The 13,460-nt window shown below is 42.7% G+C and overlaps 1 protein-coding gene across 1 annotated transcript in view; it reads left to right on the top strand.

Moving 5' to 3' along the window:
- CNDP2 (carnosine dipeptidase 2) overlaps positions 1–13,460 on the top strand; it is a 222,344-nt gene that overhangs the window by 105,654 nt on the left and 103,230 nt on the right. The window lies entirely within an intron of this gene.

Below are 13,460 nucleotides of genomic sequence, written 5' to 3'. Positions count from 1 at the left end.
CGGCCGATTTTCTGCTTGTTAGTATGATGCTTTCGACAACCGACTCCGACTTTTCGGCCAAACAAAATCTGGTGTGCAGGCTATAAAATTTTTGTTGGCCGTCAACAGAACGGCCGATTTTCCGTCAGTCAGTACAGATTTCGGCAGACAAAAATCTGATGAGCAAGACTGGGCATGCTCAGAGAAGAAAAAACACACGGAAAGTAAACCAGCACATGACATCACTTCTGAGGTTGGTTTTTGTTGGCCGAGAAAATTCGTGTGCAGTCTAGAGCACATTTCAACCAACACAACAACACTGGACAAAAGACGGCCGATCGGTCGGCCGATAATCGTTGCGTGTGTACGAGGCTTTAGTCTATAGGGTTCAATATTGAGTTGGCCCACCCTTTCTGAGAAATCTTCTGAGAAGGCTGTCCACAAGGTTTAGGAGTGTGTCTATAGGAATGTTTGACTATCCTTCCAGAAGCACATTTGTGAGGTCAGGCACTGATGTTGAACGAGAATGCCCAGCTCGCAGTCTCCACACTAATTCATCCCAGAGGTGTTCTATCAGGTTGAGGTCAGGACTCAGTGCAGGCCAGTCAAGTTCCTCCACCCCAAACTCGCTCATCCATGTCTTTATGGACCTTGTTTTGTGCACTGGTGCACAGTCATGTTGGAACAGAAAAGGGACCATCCCCAAACTGTTCCCACAAAGGTGGGAGCATGAAATTGTGAAAAATGTCCTGGTATGCTTAAGAGTCCCCTTTACTGGAACTAAGGGGCCAAGCCCAACCCCTAAATAACAGCCCCACACCATAATCCCCCCTCCACCAAATGATTTGGACCAGTGCACAAAGCAAGGTCCGTAAAGACATGGATGAGTGAGTTTGGGGTAAAGGAACTTGACTGGCCCGCACAGAGTCCTGGCCTCATCCTGACAGAACACCTTTGGGATAAATTAGAGCAGAGAATCTTCGCGTCCAACTTCAGCGCCTGACCTCACAAATGAGCTTCTGGGAGAATGGTCAAACATTCCCATAGACACACTCCCAAATCTTGTGGGCAGCCTTCCCAGAGGAATTGAAGCTGGTATAGCTGCAAAGGGTGGGCCAACTCAATATTGAACCCTATGGGCTAAGAATGGGATGCCATTAAATTTCATGTGCGTGTAAAGGCAGGCGTCCCAGTACTTTTCACAATATCGTGTATATCTAAAAAACATTGGAGACTGCGCATTCATTTTAAGATGGAATTCCAGGCACAATAAAACTTTCAATAACCAATATGACCTGTATGAACAGAAATTTAAATAAGCAATTTGAAACACCATTATTTTAAAACTTCCCCCATGATTCCTTTGTGCATCAAGTGGAAGAGTGTACTGGCTGAAATTACTTTGTCACCACCAAGTAACCATGTGACTGCTTCAAATATGCATTGTGTCTGTTAAGGGATATGTCGGGGTGTAGTAAAGAGCTAGAGGATATAGGTGGGATTGGCCTAAGCATGTGTTTTCCTCTTATTGTCACTCACAAGCAGTTAGCAGAGGGCTAGTTTCTTATGTAAAGAACTAAAGTGTGTGCGTTGGGGCCTACACTGACAACATGCAGGGGAAATCAACATAAGAAATGGTCACCTGGATGGAGCTACTGCAGATAAAGGACTAGTTGCTCACTTTCAAAAATCAGAAGCTTGCTTGTTAGTGAGAAAGAAGCGACAAATCAACATTTTTCAATTTCAGCCAGTGAGGAAGGAAAACCATAAAAGGAGGTAAGTGAGAAACAGAGATAAGTGACGGCAGAAAAAATACCAAGTAGTCCATCGAGTCTGATTGTTTTTTTTTTTTATACATGTTTTGTATTATTTTTATTTTTTTTATTAACTGTTTTGTCTGAGTATAGATCTAAGTTTGTCAAGCATGTTTGAAGGCATATACTGTTGACTGGCTCACTACCTCTGCTGGGAATTTATTCCAAACATCAAGTGGTCTCTAATGGTTAGCCTAAAGCTCCGTACACACAATCTGAAAATTCAGAATTGTCCATTTTTATTTTTTTTTTGTATGCTAGTTGCATATCAAGAATGAAGAGTTTACTAAAGTCATGAAAATTCTCATTTGACAGAATAAAAAAATCAGAAGTGATGTCATCTGTTGTAATTACTGTATTTTCTGGCGTATAAGACTACTTTTGAACCTCAAAAAAAATCCCCCAAAAATGGGGGGTCGTCTCATACGCCGAGTATAATATCTCCAAGGTAACCTAAGTATAAGTATTACCGGTAGATGTAATCTCTCAAGACGCTGGCTGTGTGGGAATCCTGTACCGGTATACAGTATGCACCGTAGCTTCGGTTACATACAGTGTACCGGGCTGAACCAATCAGGGAGAGCGATGTATTCTATTATTGAATGCAAAGCCTGCTCGGATTGGTGGAGTAACATCAGCCGGCCTTTCTGACTCTGCCAATCTGAGCAGGCTTTGCATTCAATAATAGAATACATCGCTCACTGTGATTGGCTCAGCGCAGTATACTGTATGTAGCCGAAGCTAAGGTACATACGGTATACCGGTACAGGATTCCCGCACAGCCAGCGTCTTGAGATTACATCTACTGGTAATACTTATACTTAGGGTACCTTGGAGATCTATGAGAAATCTGATGTTTTTCAATGGTGTTGCCTTGCTTCGGTAGGGGGTAGTCTTATACGGTGAGTATAGCCCAAAACCTATGTTTTAACTTGAAAATTAGGGGGGTCGTCTTATACGCCCAGTCGCCTTATACGCCGGAAAATACGGTATTTGTATTGTATTTTCGAAACAACAACTGTACTGATTAAACAAAAATCGTACAATCATTTATTGTACGAGAAAAAAATTTGTGCTTGTCCACACGGATAATATCGGGTGAACTGTCGTTATCGTACGATCGCTTCAAAAGCGGTATTTTTCGTATTGATCGTTGGATCATGTGTACACGGGCCTTTACGTTCTTAGATTTTTTTTTTTTTTTATCCGAATGATGTGAGATTTGATCAAATCTGCAAACAAATAAATAGCTATAACTTCTCTCTGATTAGATTCAGCCAGGGTGGAAAATTATCGATTAACAGCACTGAGATACTTTGTTTATGTATGCAATCATATATTGATCAATCAAATTATGAAGTTAAGTGTTGGAAAGAGAGATGCAATCGATATCTGACAGATGTGTATTAACTATCAATCGAAATCTGCTTCCCCCTGGGTGGCAAATCAGTCTAATAGGTTGTCGACTATATATTGATCATTACTACTGGAAGAGATCAATTTGAAAAGAAAGTGATCATTTATTGATCGGTGTATTAGAGTATTCCATTAGTGATTCTGTCAGCAGTAGTTTGACTGGATCTAACAGCTAAACCCAAACTTCTATTTATGCTCCCACAGCACTTAAAGTGATTGTAAAGTCTTGTTTAAAAAAATAAAATAAAAATAACAAACCTGTTATATATTTACCTGCTCTGTGTTATGGATTTGCACAGCGGAGCCCAGATCCTCCTTTTCTCGGGTCCCTCACCGGTGCTTCTGGCTCCTCCCTCAAACTTTATTGGCTCATGTTTAAAAATCTAGTAACAACAAAAGGCTTGCACATTTCAGCAATGAAGTTTTACTCATAGCACATCTTGCTATGAGTAAGGCCTAGGCTGGCCATAGACGGTTCAAAATCTAGGCCGGGTTCAGCAGGAACCGAGAGAGATTTGAACCATGTATGGGCAGGCTCAATATACCAAGTTGATTGATCGATCAACTTGGGTACAACCAGCCTAATAAAAAAATGTGTTTGGCAGCAGTAAATTATAAGAGCATATGCACTTAGAGCTTATCTTCTCACCCCTGCAAAGGCCTACAAATACATGTTGATCATTCCAGTGTAATCCACCCAAAACAGCTTCCTGTGATGGTGTGACAACAATGCTGCACTGCTCCTGAAGTCAGAGCAGAGTAGCCATTCTCATGTAGGCTGTGCCTGCTAGCACTACAGTGGAAAAGAAAATGTTGCAGGAGAAGTGGCTATCAGCATTGTCACTGCTGATTCAGATTAGCAACTGGCCACACCTAGTCCTGCCCAGTGCTTTATAGATGGTCAGTGCTGCCTCTTTTGCAGAAATCTCACACTGTGAGCTGCAGTGTCATAGAGGGGGCGCATGTGAGATATAGATAAGAGGGTTAAAGGAGTTGTAAAGGCAGAAGATTTTTATCTTAATGCATTCTATGCATTAAGATAAAAAGCCTTCTGTGTGCAGCAGCCTCCCCAGCACCCCCTAATACGTATCTGAGCTCCATCTCTATCCAGCAATGTCCACGAGTCCCTCGGCCCTCGCCTCACCCTTCTGATTGGCTGAGACACAGCAGCGGCGCCATTTTCTCCGACTGCTGTCAAACACAGTCAGTTAGCCAATCAGGAGCGAGAGGGGGCGGGCCGAATGGCAGCTCCGTGTCTGAATATACACACGGACCTGCAGCTTGGCTTGGGTGCCCCCATAGCAAGCTGCTTTCTGTGGGGGCACTAGGCAGAAGGGAGGGGCCAGGAGAGCCAAAGAGGGATCCTAGAAGAGGAGGATCTGGGCTGCTCTGTGCAAAACCACCTGCACAGAGGAGGTAAGTATAATATGTTTGTGATAAAAAAACACAAGACTTTACAATCACTTTAAGCTTAGTCAAGGCAGGTAAAGCAAGTTTATGCTAGACTTGTGCATCACATAGTCACTGGATTAAAGCTGGGTACACGCTATACAATCTTCTTTAGATTTTTTCCTTTAGATTTACCAAAACTATATAATATGAGGTCAAACCTAAACACTTTTAAGTTGTATTCAGTCAGGCAGGCCCTTGCACTAGATAGTTGAAGGTAAATCTAAAGGAAATCGAACAACAAAAGTTGTATAGTGTGTATCCAGCTTTAGTACTTGTTTAGACTGACACCCAGGAGCCTTAAAGCTGCCCACAGGCAGATTGAAATTCAACTGGTTCAGCCAGCAAGGACTGACAAATTTTGTTCGATGTGCAGCAGTCCCTGTTAATCAAAAGTCAAGCATTAGCTCTGTTAAAAGAATAGAAAATATGTAGCATACAAATACAAATATGAGAAGCATATCAAAAATTACCTTAACTACTTCCCATCCGCCCACCGTCAAATGACGGCGGAGCGGTGCGGTTCTCATTCTGGGACGACATCATATGACGGTGCCCCAGAACAGCCTTTCTCGCACGCCTACCGGGGCGCGCAGTGCGGTGATCGTGGCCCCGCCGTGTTGCTAGGACACAGTGCGACCCCGATCTTGGTAAAGAGCCAATGACATGGCTATTTACCATGTGATCAGCTGTGTCCAATCACATGTAAATGAGGAAGTGCCGTTTATCGGCTCTCCTCGCCTCACACTGTCAGAGTGTGTGGCGAGGAAAGCCGATCAGCGGCTCCTCCTCAAAGGGGAGCCTAGGAAAGGTAATCAGGTTATAGATCATCAGTGCCCTGATTACTGCAAAGTAAAGTAAAAAAACAGTGCCCATAAGTCCCTCAACCAATGCCCATCAGTGCCCACAATCAGTGCCCATAGTGTTGCCAGTCAGTGCCTGCTCATTTGTGCTGCCCTTCAGTGTGTATCAGTGCCGCTCATCAGTGCCGCCCATCAGTGCAGGTCAGTGCCATCCGTCAGTGCCGCCTTTCAGTGCTCATCAGTGCTGCCTATCAGTGCCCATCAGTGCGGCATATTAGTACCTCCTCATCAGTGCCACCTCATCAGTGCCCATAAGTGCCACCTCATCATTGCCCATCAGTGCCGCCTCATCAGCGCACATCAGTGAAGGAGAAAAATTACTTATTTTCAAAATTTACTCACAGAAAATAAGAAAAACTTTTTCTTTTTCAAAATTTTCTGTCTTTTTTCTTTTTTTTCTGTAAGAAATAAAAAACCCAGTAGTGATTAAATACCACCAAAAGAAAGCTCTATTTGTGTGAAAAAAATGATAAAAATTTCATATGGGTACAGTGTAACATGACCACGCAATTGTCATTCAAAGTGTGAGAGCGCTGAAAGCTGAAAATTGGCCTAGGCAGGAAGGGGGTGAAAGTGCCCTGTATTGAAGTGGTTAAACAGAACTCTAGCCAAAATATTTAAGATAAAAATGAATAGAAAATTAAAAGATAAAAACAGAAAACAACTTTGCAGCAATATTCACCTTCAATCCAGAGACTTTCTCCACCCTGCTATTTTTCTACTAGATGTTCTGATACTGATAGCCAGCATCAGTCAACTAACTTTTTCTGAACCCAGATCTTCCCCAGCCTGTGACAAAACAGGTAAAAGAAAAGCAACACCGTGATAAGCTTACCTCTCTGTCACTCTGCTCTGTCTTCCTATCAGAATGCTTCTTGTCAGCGCATGAACTGATTGGCTGATTGTGCTGATTCTTTCTCTCCGTCTCCAACTTTGCTGTACAAGGGCTGCAAGAGGCTAATACCAGGTCAGAGTTATTCACTGCTTTTATTTATACATTACATTTATAGAAGTCAGAGGCGTAACTAGAACCTTCAGGGCCCCGATGCAAGAAACCATGAAGGGCCCCCCCAGATCCCTGGCCGGGGCCCTTCCCTTCAAGCCCAGGGCTCTTCCCACTAATCCTGGGGCTCTTTACTCTCGTTGCATGGCCTTTTATTACGGTCCCGCAGCAGGATCCTTTCACAAGTTCTGCAGTGGGCTCCCTTCCTGGAATCTTGGGGCCTCCCCACAGTGGTGCAATGCCAGGGCCCGGTCGCAAGTGTGACTTTTGCAATCCTGGAAGTTCACCCACTGGTTTGCTACTGGGCCCCCTGGAGCATGGGGCCCGGTAGCAATCGCAACCCCTGCAACCCCTGTAGTTACGCCCCTGATAGAAGTATTAGGGAACATGGAGCTGCATTCATTTGTGTCTTTTATATCTGCCCGGAATTCAGACAATAACTTGTAATATGCAGTTACTAAAATGGGCAATGCTTTTCCCCTAACCTAACCCTGAAAATGAACATTTACGCTTAAGTCGCCCATAGATATATAGATTTCTTCACTCAACTTAACAAAAGAAACCCGACAGATTCTAACAAATCTCCACCTGTGGCTATTGTATGCCAACAGTTAATATCATCAATTGCCAGAATTCCTGAAGAATAACAGCAAAAAAATCGACTTTTCTCAATCCACATGCTCTCGACAGGGCCACTCTGGTCATGCTGAATATCCTGAAACTCAAAGAGTGTATGGCCAGCTTTAGTCTGATTGAAAACTGAACACGTTTAACCTGTGCCCTCACTTCTAACGAGGGGCAGGGAGGTATTCAGTTACAAAAGGCAATAGAGAGGCGTAACATCTAATTAGGTGCTGCTGTTAGGCCGGTCAAACACGAATACATTTCTTTTATTCAGTCTGCAGGCTATATGAAATAAATCCAAAAACATCTTCCATCCATGCATCCCCACGGAAGGACGAATCTCCTACTGCAGCAATTGTTCTTTGACAGCTGTCACCACCATCTAAGAATACCTGAACAGTTCCAGCATCTAATTGGATGCAGACACCTGTCTGCAATTTTCTGCCCCGCTTCTTTGACTTGAGCAGAGTGGAGCCCAATTTCAACAAATTGACAATTCCTCATTCTATGGCCACCGTCTCAAAATGAAAGTGGTTTAAACCCAAAAGCAAACCTTTATTATATTGCAGTTTACCAATTCTTAGATGCCATGACTGCCTTGGAATTGCCTGGTGATCCAGCCAGTAATGGTGGCCATACACGCACAGAATTTCGGGCGAAAATGGTCGTTTTAGGAATGATCGTTCGAAAATCGGGCCGTTAGTGAACACAAGTTTACCGACGATTTCGATCGTGTGCCCGGCTAATGTCGATGGATCCATAGCGAAAACTTTTATCGTTTCTACAAAAGTTGTTACGTGTATGCTAAAATTGAAAGGAAAATCATATTCTGACTCCTATTGCGCATGTTATCGAACGATCATTATGATCCTGAAAATGATTATGTAAAAGAGTTTATTCTGTAAGTTAGTGGCCAATTTGCTTTCGACTGACGAATAATCGTTCAGTCTTCAAACGGCCGAAATTCTGTGCGTGTATGGCCAGCATTAGTCTGTTCTTTTTTAACAGAGCAAGCTCTCCTGCAAATGTATCAGTTAGGAGTGTTAAACATATTACCACTGACAGGAGTAGTTATAATGATTTTATTTATTTATGTAAAACCTTTATCCAAAAAGGAAAAAAAAAAAAAACTGTTGCTGTAACTGCTTGCGTTCAGTTTGTTTGTGCACTTAAAGGGTAACTCTAGTTTTGTGGGGAAAAAATCAGCAAATAAAGAAAAAACAATATAGCGTATACAATTACAACACAAATCATATTGTAATTAAATGTTATTAAAAATTACTTTTTAATCGGCAGCTGTTATTATGTTCTGAAATTACTTTTCAATCGGCAGCTGTTATTATGTTCTGAAAATGCAATGCAATATGGCTACCTGAAGCTGTTCTGTACACAGAAAGAGTACTGAGTCTGACCACACCCCAGAAACATCATTTCCTGCTTGTGTGATTGGCTCGCTGATTTTCCCAGAAGTCTGCCTAAGATACAAGTCAGATTTCTGGCATCCCCTGCGATAAGAATACCATTTTTGGTGAGATACTCCCAATAGGAACACGTCTAAAGGGATGCAGGCCCAGCAGCTTTCCTTATTAATGCTCTGCAGCTGCACCAGCTGATAGATAATTATGAAACCACTCCCATTAGACCCACTCAGCACAGAGGAACTAACAATGATTTCTTCAGAATAACAAAAGGTAGAAATCTGCAGCAACGTTTGTTAAAATCCCTGCAATGTACAGAGATCACCCAGAGGGGAATGTTTTTTTTCTCAACAAAAATGGAGTTATGCTTTAAATCTGCTAGTCAATCTAATACTCTGCTCCGCTCAGATTAACAATGCTGCTGTCCAAAGGTGCCCCCCTGTGCTCCTTCTTCCAGAGTGGAGGCATTCTAATACATAAAGTGTGTTCTTGGCCTAGATCACCAGGTACAAACAGAAAGAAAAAAGTCCAGAAAAAGAAAACTAATGCAGCCACCGCATCTAATGATTGATAAGCTGTATTATATTATTTTTTTGGTTTGATGTTTAATACCGCTTTAAGTAAGTCAGTGTAAGCTGTTTGCTACTGATTCCTACTACTAATATCTACATATAAGTAGTATTCATTGTTGTTCTTACTTTATATTTAGAAGGACATATACATGATACACATATCCTTGTTCCCTGGTGGAGTTATTTTCAGCAGCACATGGTCAGACAGGGGTTGTCATTAGTAAGATAAAAGACCACTGAGTCAGCTGCACCTCTCAGGTCCACTAAAAGCAGACATGCCAAAGTCAATTGAAACTGCATGTCAGACTTCATTCATTCTGTGGAGGGATTCATTTACAGTGCCTTGAAAAAGTATTCATACCCCTTCAAATTTTCCACATTTTTTCATTTTACAACTAAAAACTTAAATGTATTTTATTGGGATTTTATGTGATAGACCAACACAAAGTGGCACACAATTGTGAAGTGGAAGGAAAAAAAATAAATGGTTTTCAAATTGTTTTACAAATAAATATCTGAAAAGTGTGGGATTAATTTGTATTCAGGCCCCCTGAGTCAATACTTTGTAGAACCACCTTTTGCTGCAATTACAGCTGCAAGTCTTTTTGGGGATGTCCCTACTAGGGATCGACCGATTATCGGCAAAGCCGATATAGGGGGGGCCGATATGCACTTTCCCTGATATATCAGAATCGACCACCAAGGTGACCGATATTTCGGGAAAGTGCTTGTACCAGAGTGATGCCTGCAGCTAGAGGCATCACCCTGGTACCAGCATCCATAGCCGACGGTTGGCTGTCTTGTAATGACACCTGATGCGGCTGTGAAGCCGCTCGGCTGTCATTACAAGGATCAGGAGGGGACGTTCCCCCCCCTCCTGCCGTCTTCCGCGGCTCGCCCGAGTCTCCCGTCCCACTGAGAGACCCGGGCAACCAGCCTGCACGGCAGCCGAAGACAAGACCTGATCAAAGCCGCATTTGGCTCTGATCGGGTCTCCATGTAAAAACCCAGAAGTGATGTCATGACATTACTTCCGGGTACTCTGCGCCAAATTCAAAAAAATTACAGCATTCAAAACAGCCAAACTTGGCGTTTTGAATGCTTTTAAGTGCAGAGAAGGGGTTTGGGGTCTTTTAAACCCCCAGATCCCTCCTCAAGAGTACCTGTAAAAAAAAACAAAAAAAAAAAACATTTTTAGGAAATTGTACGAAAATATCGGCCAATATTGGCCGATACCGATATGCGATGACCAAAATATCGGTATCGGCATTAAAAAACTATATCGGTCGATTACTAGTCCGTACCAGCTTTGCACATCTAGAGAGTGAAATTTATGCCCATTCTTCTTTGCAAAATAGCTCAAGCTCTGTAAGATTTGATGGTGAATGTCTGTGAACAGCAATTTTCAAGTCTTGCCACAGATTATCAATTGCATTTAGGTCTGGACTTTGACTGGGCTTTTCTATCACATGAATATGCCTTGATCTAAACCATTCCATTGTAGCTTTAGCAGTATGTTTAGGGTTGTTGTCCTACTGGAAGGTGAACCTCCACCCTAATCTCAAGTCTTTTGCAGACTCTAACAGGTTTTCGTCTAAAGCCCCGTACACACGATCAGATTATCGAACGATCTGTCATCCATTTTTTGTGGCATGCTAGTCTGATGTGGAAAGTGAAGAGGTTATTTTCACACGAATTTTCCCGTACGACAGAATTCTACATCACTCAGAAGTAATGTCATGAGCTGGATTGTTTTGTATGTGTTCTTTCGTCTCTGAGCAAGCCTAGTCTTGCTCTTAAGATTTTTTTCCGTCAAAATCTGTACTAATGAGACGAAAATCGGACGTTGTTTTGATGGACGACAAAAATTATATAGCCTGCACATCAGGAATTTGTCAGCCGAAAAGTCGGAGTCGGCTGTCGAAAGCACCATACTAACAATCCGAAAATCGACAGATCGGTCGTCGGACGAATTATCCCTTCAGATTTTCTTATTGTGAGTGCGGGCCTTAAGATTGCCCTGTATTTGGCTCCATCCATCTTCTCATCAACTCTGACCAGCTTCCCTGTCCCTGCTGAAGAAAAGCATCCCCATAACATGATGCTGCCACCACCATGTTTCACGGTGGGGATGGTGTGTTCAGGGTGATTCCGCCACACATAGCGTTTTGCTTTTAGGCCAAAAAGTTACATTTTGGTCTCATCTGACCAGAGCTCCTTCTTACATATGTTTGCTGTGTTCCCCACATGGTTTCTCTCAAACTGCAAACAGGACTTCTTATGGCTTTCTTTCAACAATGGCTTTCTTCTTGCCACTCTTCTATAAAGGCGAGATTTGTGGAGTGCATGACTAATAGTTTTCCTGTGGACAGATTCTCCCACCTAAGCTGTGGATCTCTGCAGCTCCTCCAGAGTTACCATGGGCCTCTTGGCTGTTTCTCTGAATAATGCTCTCCTTGCCTGGCCTGTCAGATTAGGTGGACGGCCGTGTCTTGGTAGGTTTGCAGTTGTGCCATACTCTTTCAATTTTTGGATGATGGATTGAACAGTACTCTGTGAGATGTTCAACGCTTGGGATATTTTTTTATAACCTAATGCCTCGTACACACGTACCGATCGGCCGTCTTTTGTCCAGGGCTGTCCTGTCCGCTGAAAAGTGCAAAAGACTGCACACAAATTTTGTCCGCCGACTGCAGAAGTGATGTTATGTGATAGTTAACTTTCCCTGTGTTTTTTCTTCTCTGAGCATGCCCAGTCTTGCAAATCTGCTGATTGTCGGCCGAATTCTGTACTGACTGGCGAACAATCGGCCGTTCTGGTGTTGGCCTACAAAAATTTTAATGCTTGCACGACAGATTCTGTTCGGCCGAAAATGCGCTGTCGGAAGCATCATACTAACAAGCCTACAATCGGCCGATCGGTCGTCGGCCGAATATTTACGGCCGACAATCGATACGTGTGTACGGGGCTTAACCCTGCTTTAAACTGTTCCACAATTTTATTCCTGAGCTGTCTGGTGTGTTCCTTGGCCTTAATGATGCTGTTTGTTCACTAAAGCCTCGTACACACGTACCAATCGTCGGCCGAACGATCGGCCGTCTTTTGTCCAGGGCTCTCGTGTCTGTTGAAAACTGCAAAAGACTGCACACGAATTTTGTCGGCCAACAACAGCCGACTGCAGAAGTGATGTCATGTGATGGTTAACTTTCCGTGTGTTTTTTCTTCTCTGAGCATGCCCAGTCTTGCTAATCTGCTGATTGTCGGCCGAATTCTGTACTGACTGGCGAACAATCGGCCGTTCTGGTGTTGGCCAACAAAAATTTTAATGTCTACACGACAGATTCTTTTCGTCCGAAAGTGCGCTGTCGGCTGTCGGAAGCATCATACTAACAAGCCTACAATCGGCCGATCGGTCGGCGGCCGAATATTTACGGCCGACAATCGGTACGTGTGTACGGGGCTTTACAAGCCTACAATCGGCGGATCGGTCGTCGGCCGAATATTTACGGCCGACAATCGGTACGTGTGTACGGGGCTTAAGGTACTCTATCAAACCTCTGACGGCCTCACAGATTGAACTGTATGTATACTGAGATTAAATTACACAAAGGTGGACTCTAGTTACTAATTGGGTGAATTATGCAATCGGTTCCTCTAGATTTTAGTTAGAGGTATCAGGGGCTGAATACAAATGCACACCATACTTTTCAGATATTTATTTGTAAATAATTTTGAAAACCATTTATCATTTTCCTTCCACCTTACAATTATGTGTCACTTTGTGTTGGTCTATCACATAAAATCCCAATAAAATACATTTATGTTTTGTTTGTAACATGACAAAATGTGTAAAATTTCAAGAAGTATGAATACTTTTTCAAGGCACTGTATATAGTAAATATACTGCTTCCCAGTGTGAGATCTCCTCCTAGTTTTTTCAGACACCTGTCAAATTGTAAACCAATAGGAAGAGAACTCGGAAATGGGGACCCTTAACAGCAAAAGGAAAGATGACAGAGGTTCTAATACTTCCCATGTTAATACTACTGCAAGGAGAAGGTTGTTGGGTGTCTTAGGTCAAGTTAATTTTTAGCTTTTACATTAATTAATGATACATAGATTTCAATCAGGTTAAACTTCAGTAGCAGATAGTTGCTGTTGTTTGAAGACACTAGAAGCAACCATTGGAAGCTGGTAAGCTTTGTTTGTAACAGATAAGCATCTGTTCCTGTATTCACCATAAAACTGTACAGGGGAATTTTAATAATTGATTATAGGATTTATTGGGGGCATGTAACATTGAGCTACACCAGCAGGTCCCC

Source organism: Pelophylax lessonae (genome assembly GCF_965119305.1).
Source record: "Pelophylax lessonae genome assembly, chromosome: 5".
Classification (NCBI taxonomy): Eukaryota; Metazoa; Chordata; class Amphibia; order Anura; family Ranidae; genus Pelophylax; species Pelophylax lessonae.
Note: the sequence above shows the minus strand (reverse complement) of the source record. Positions and strands in the feature narration are given on the sequence as shown.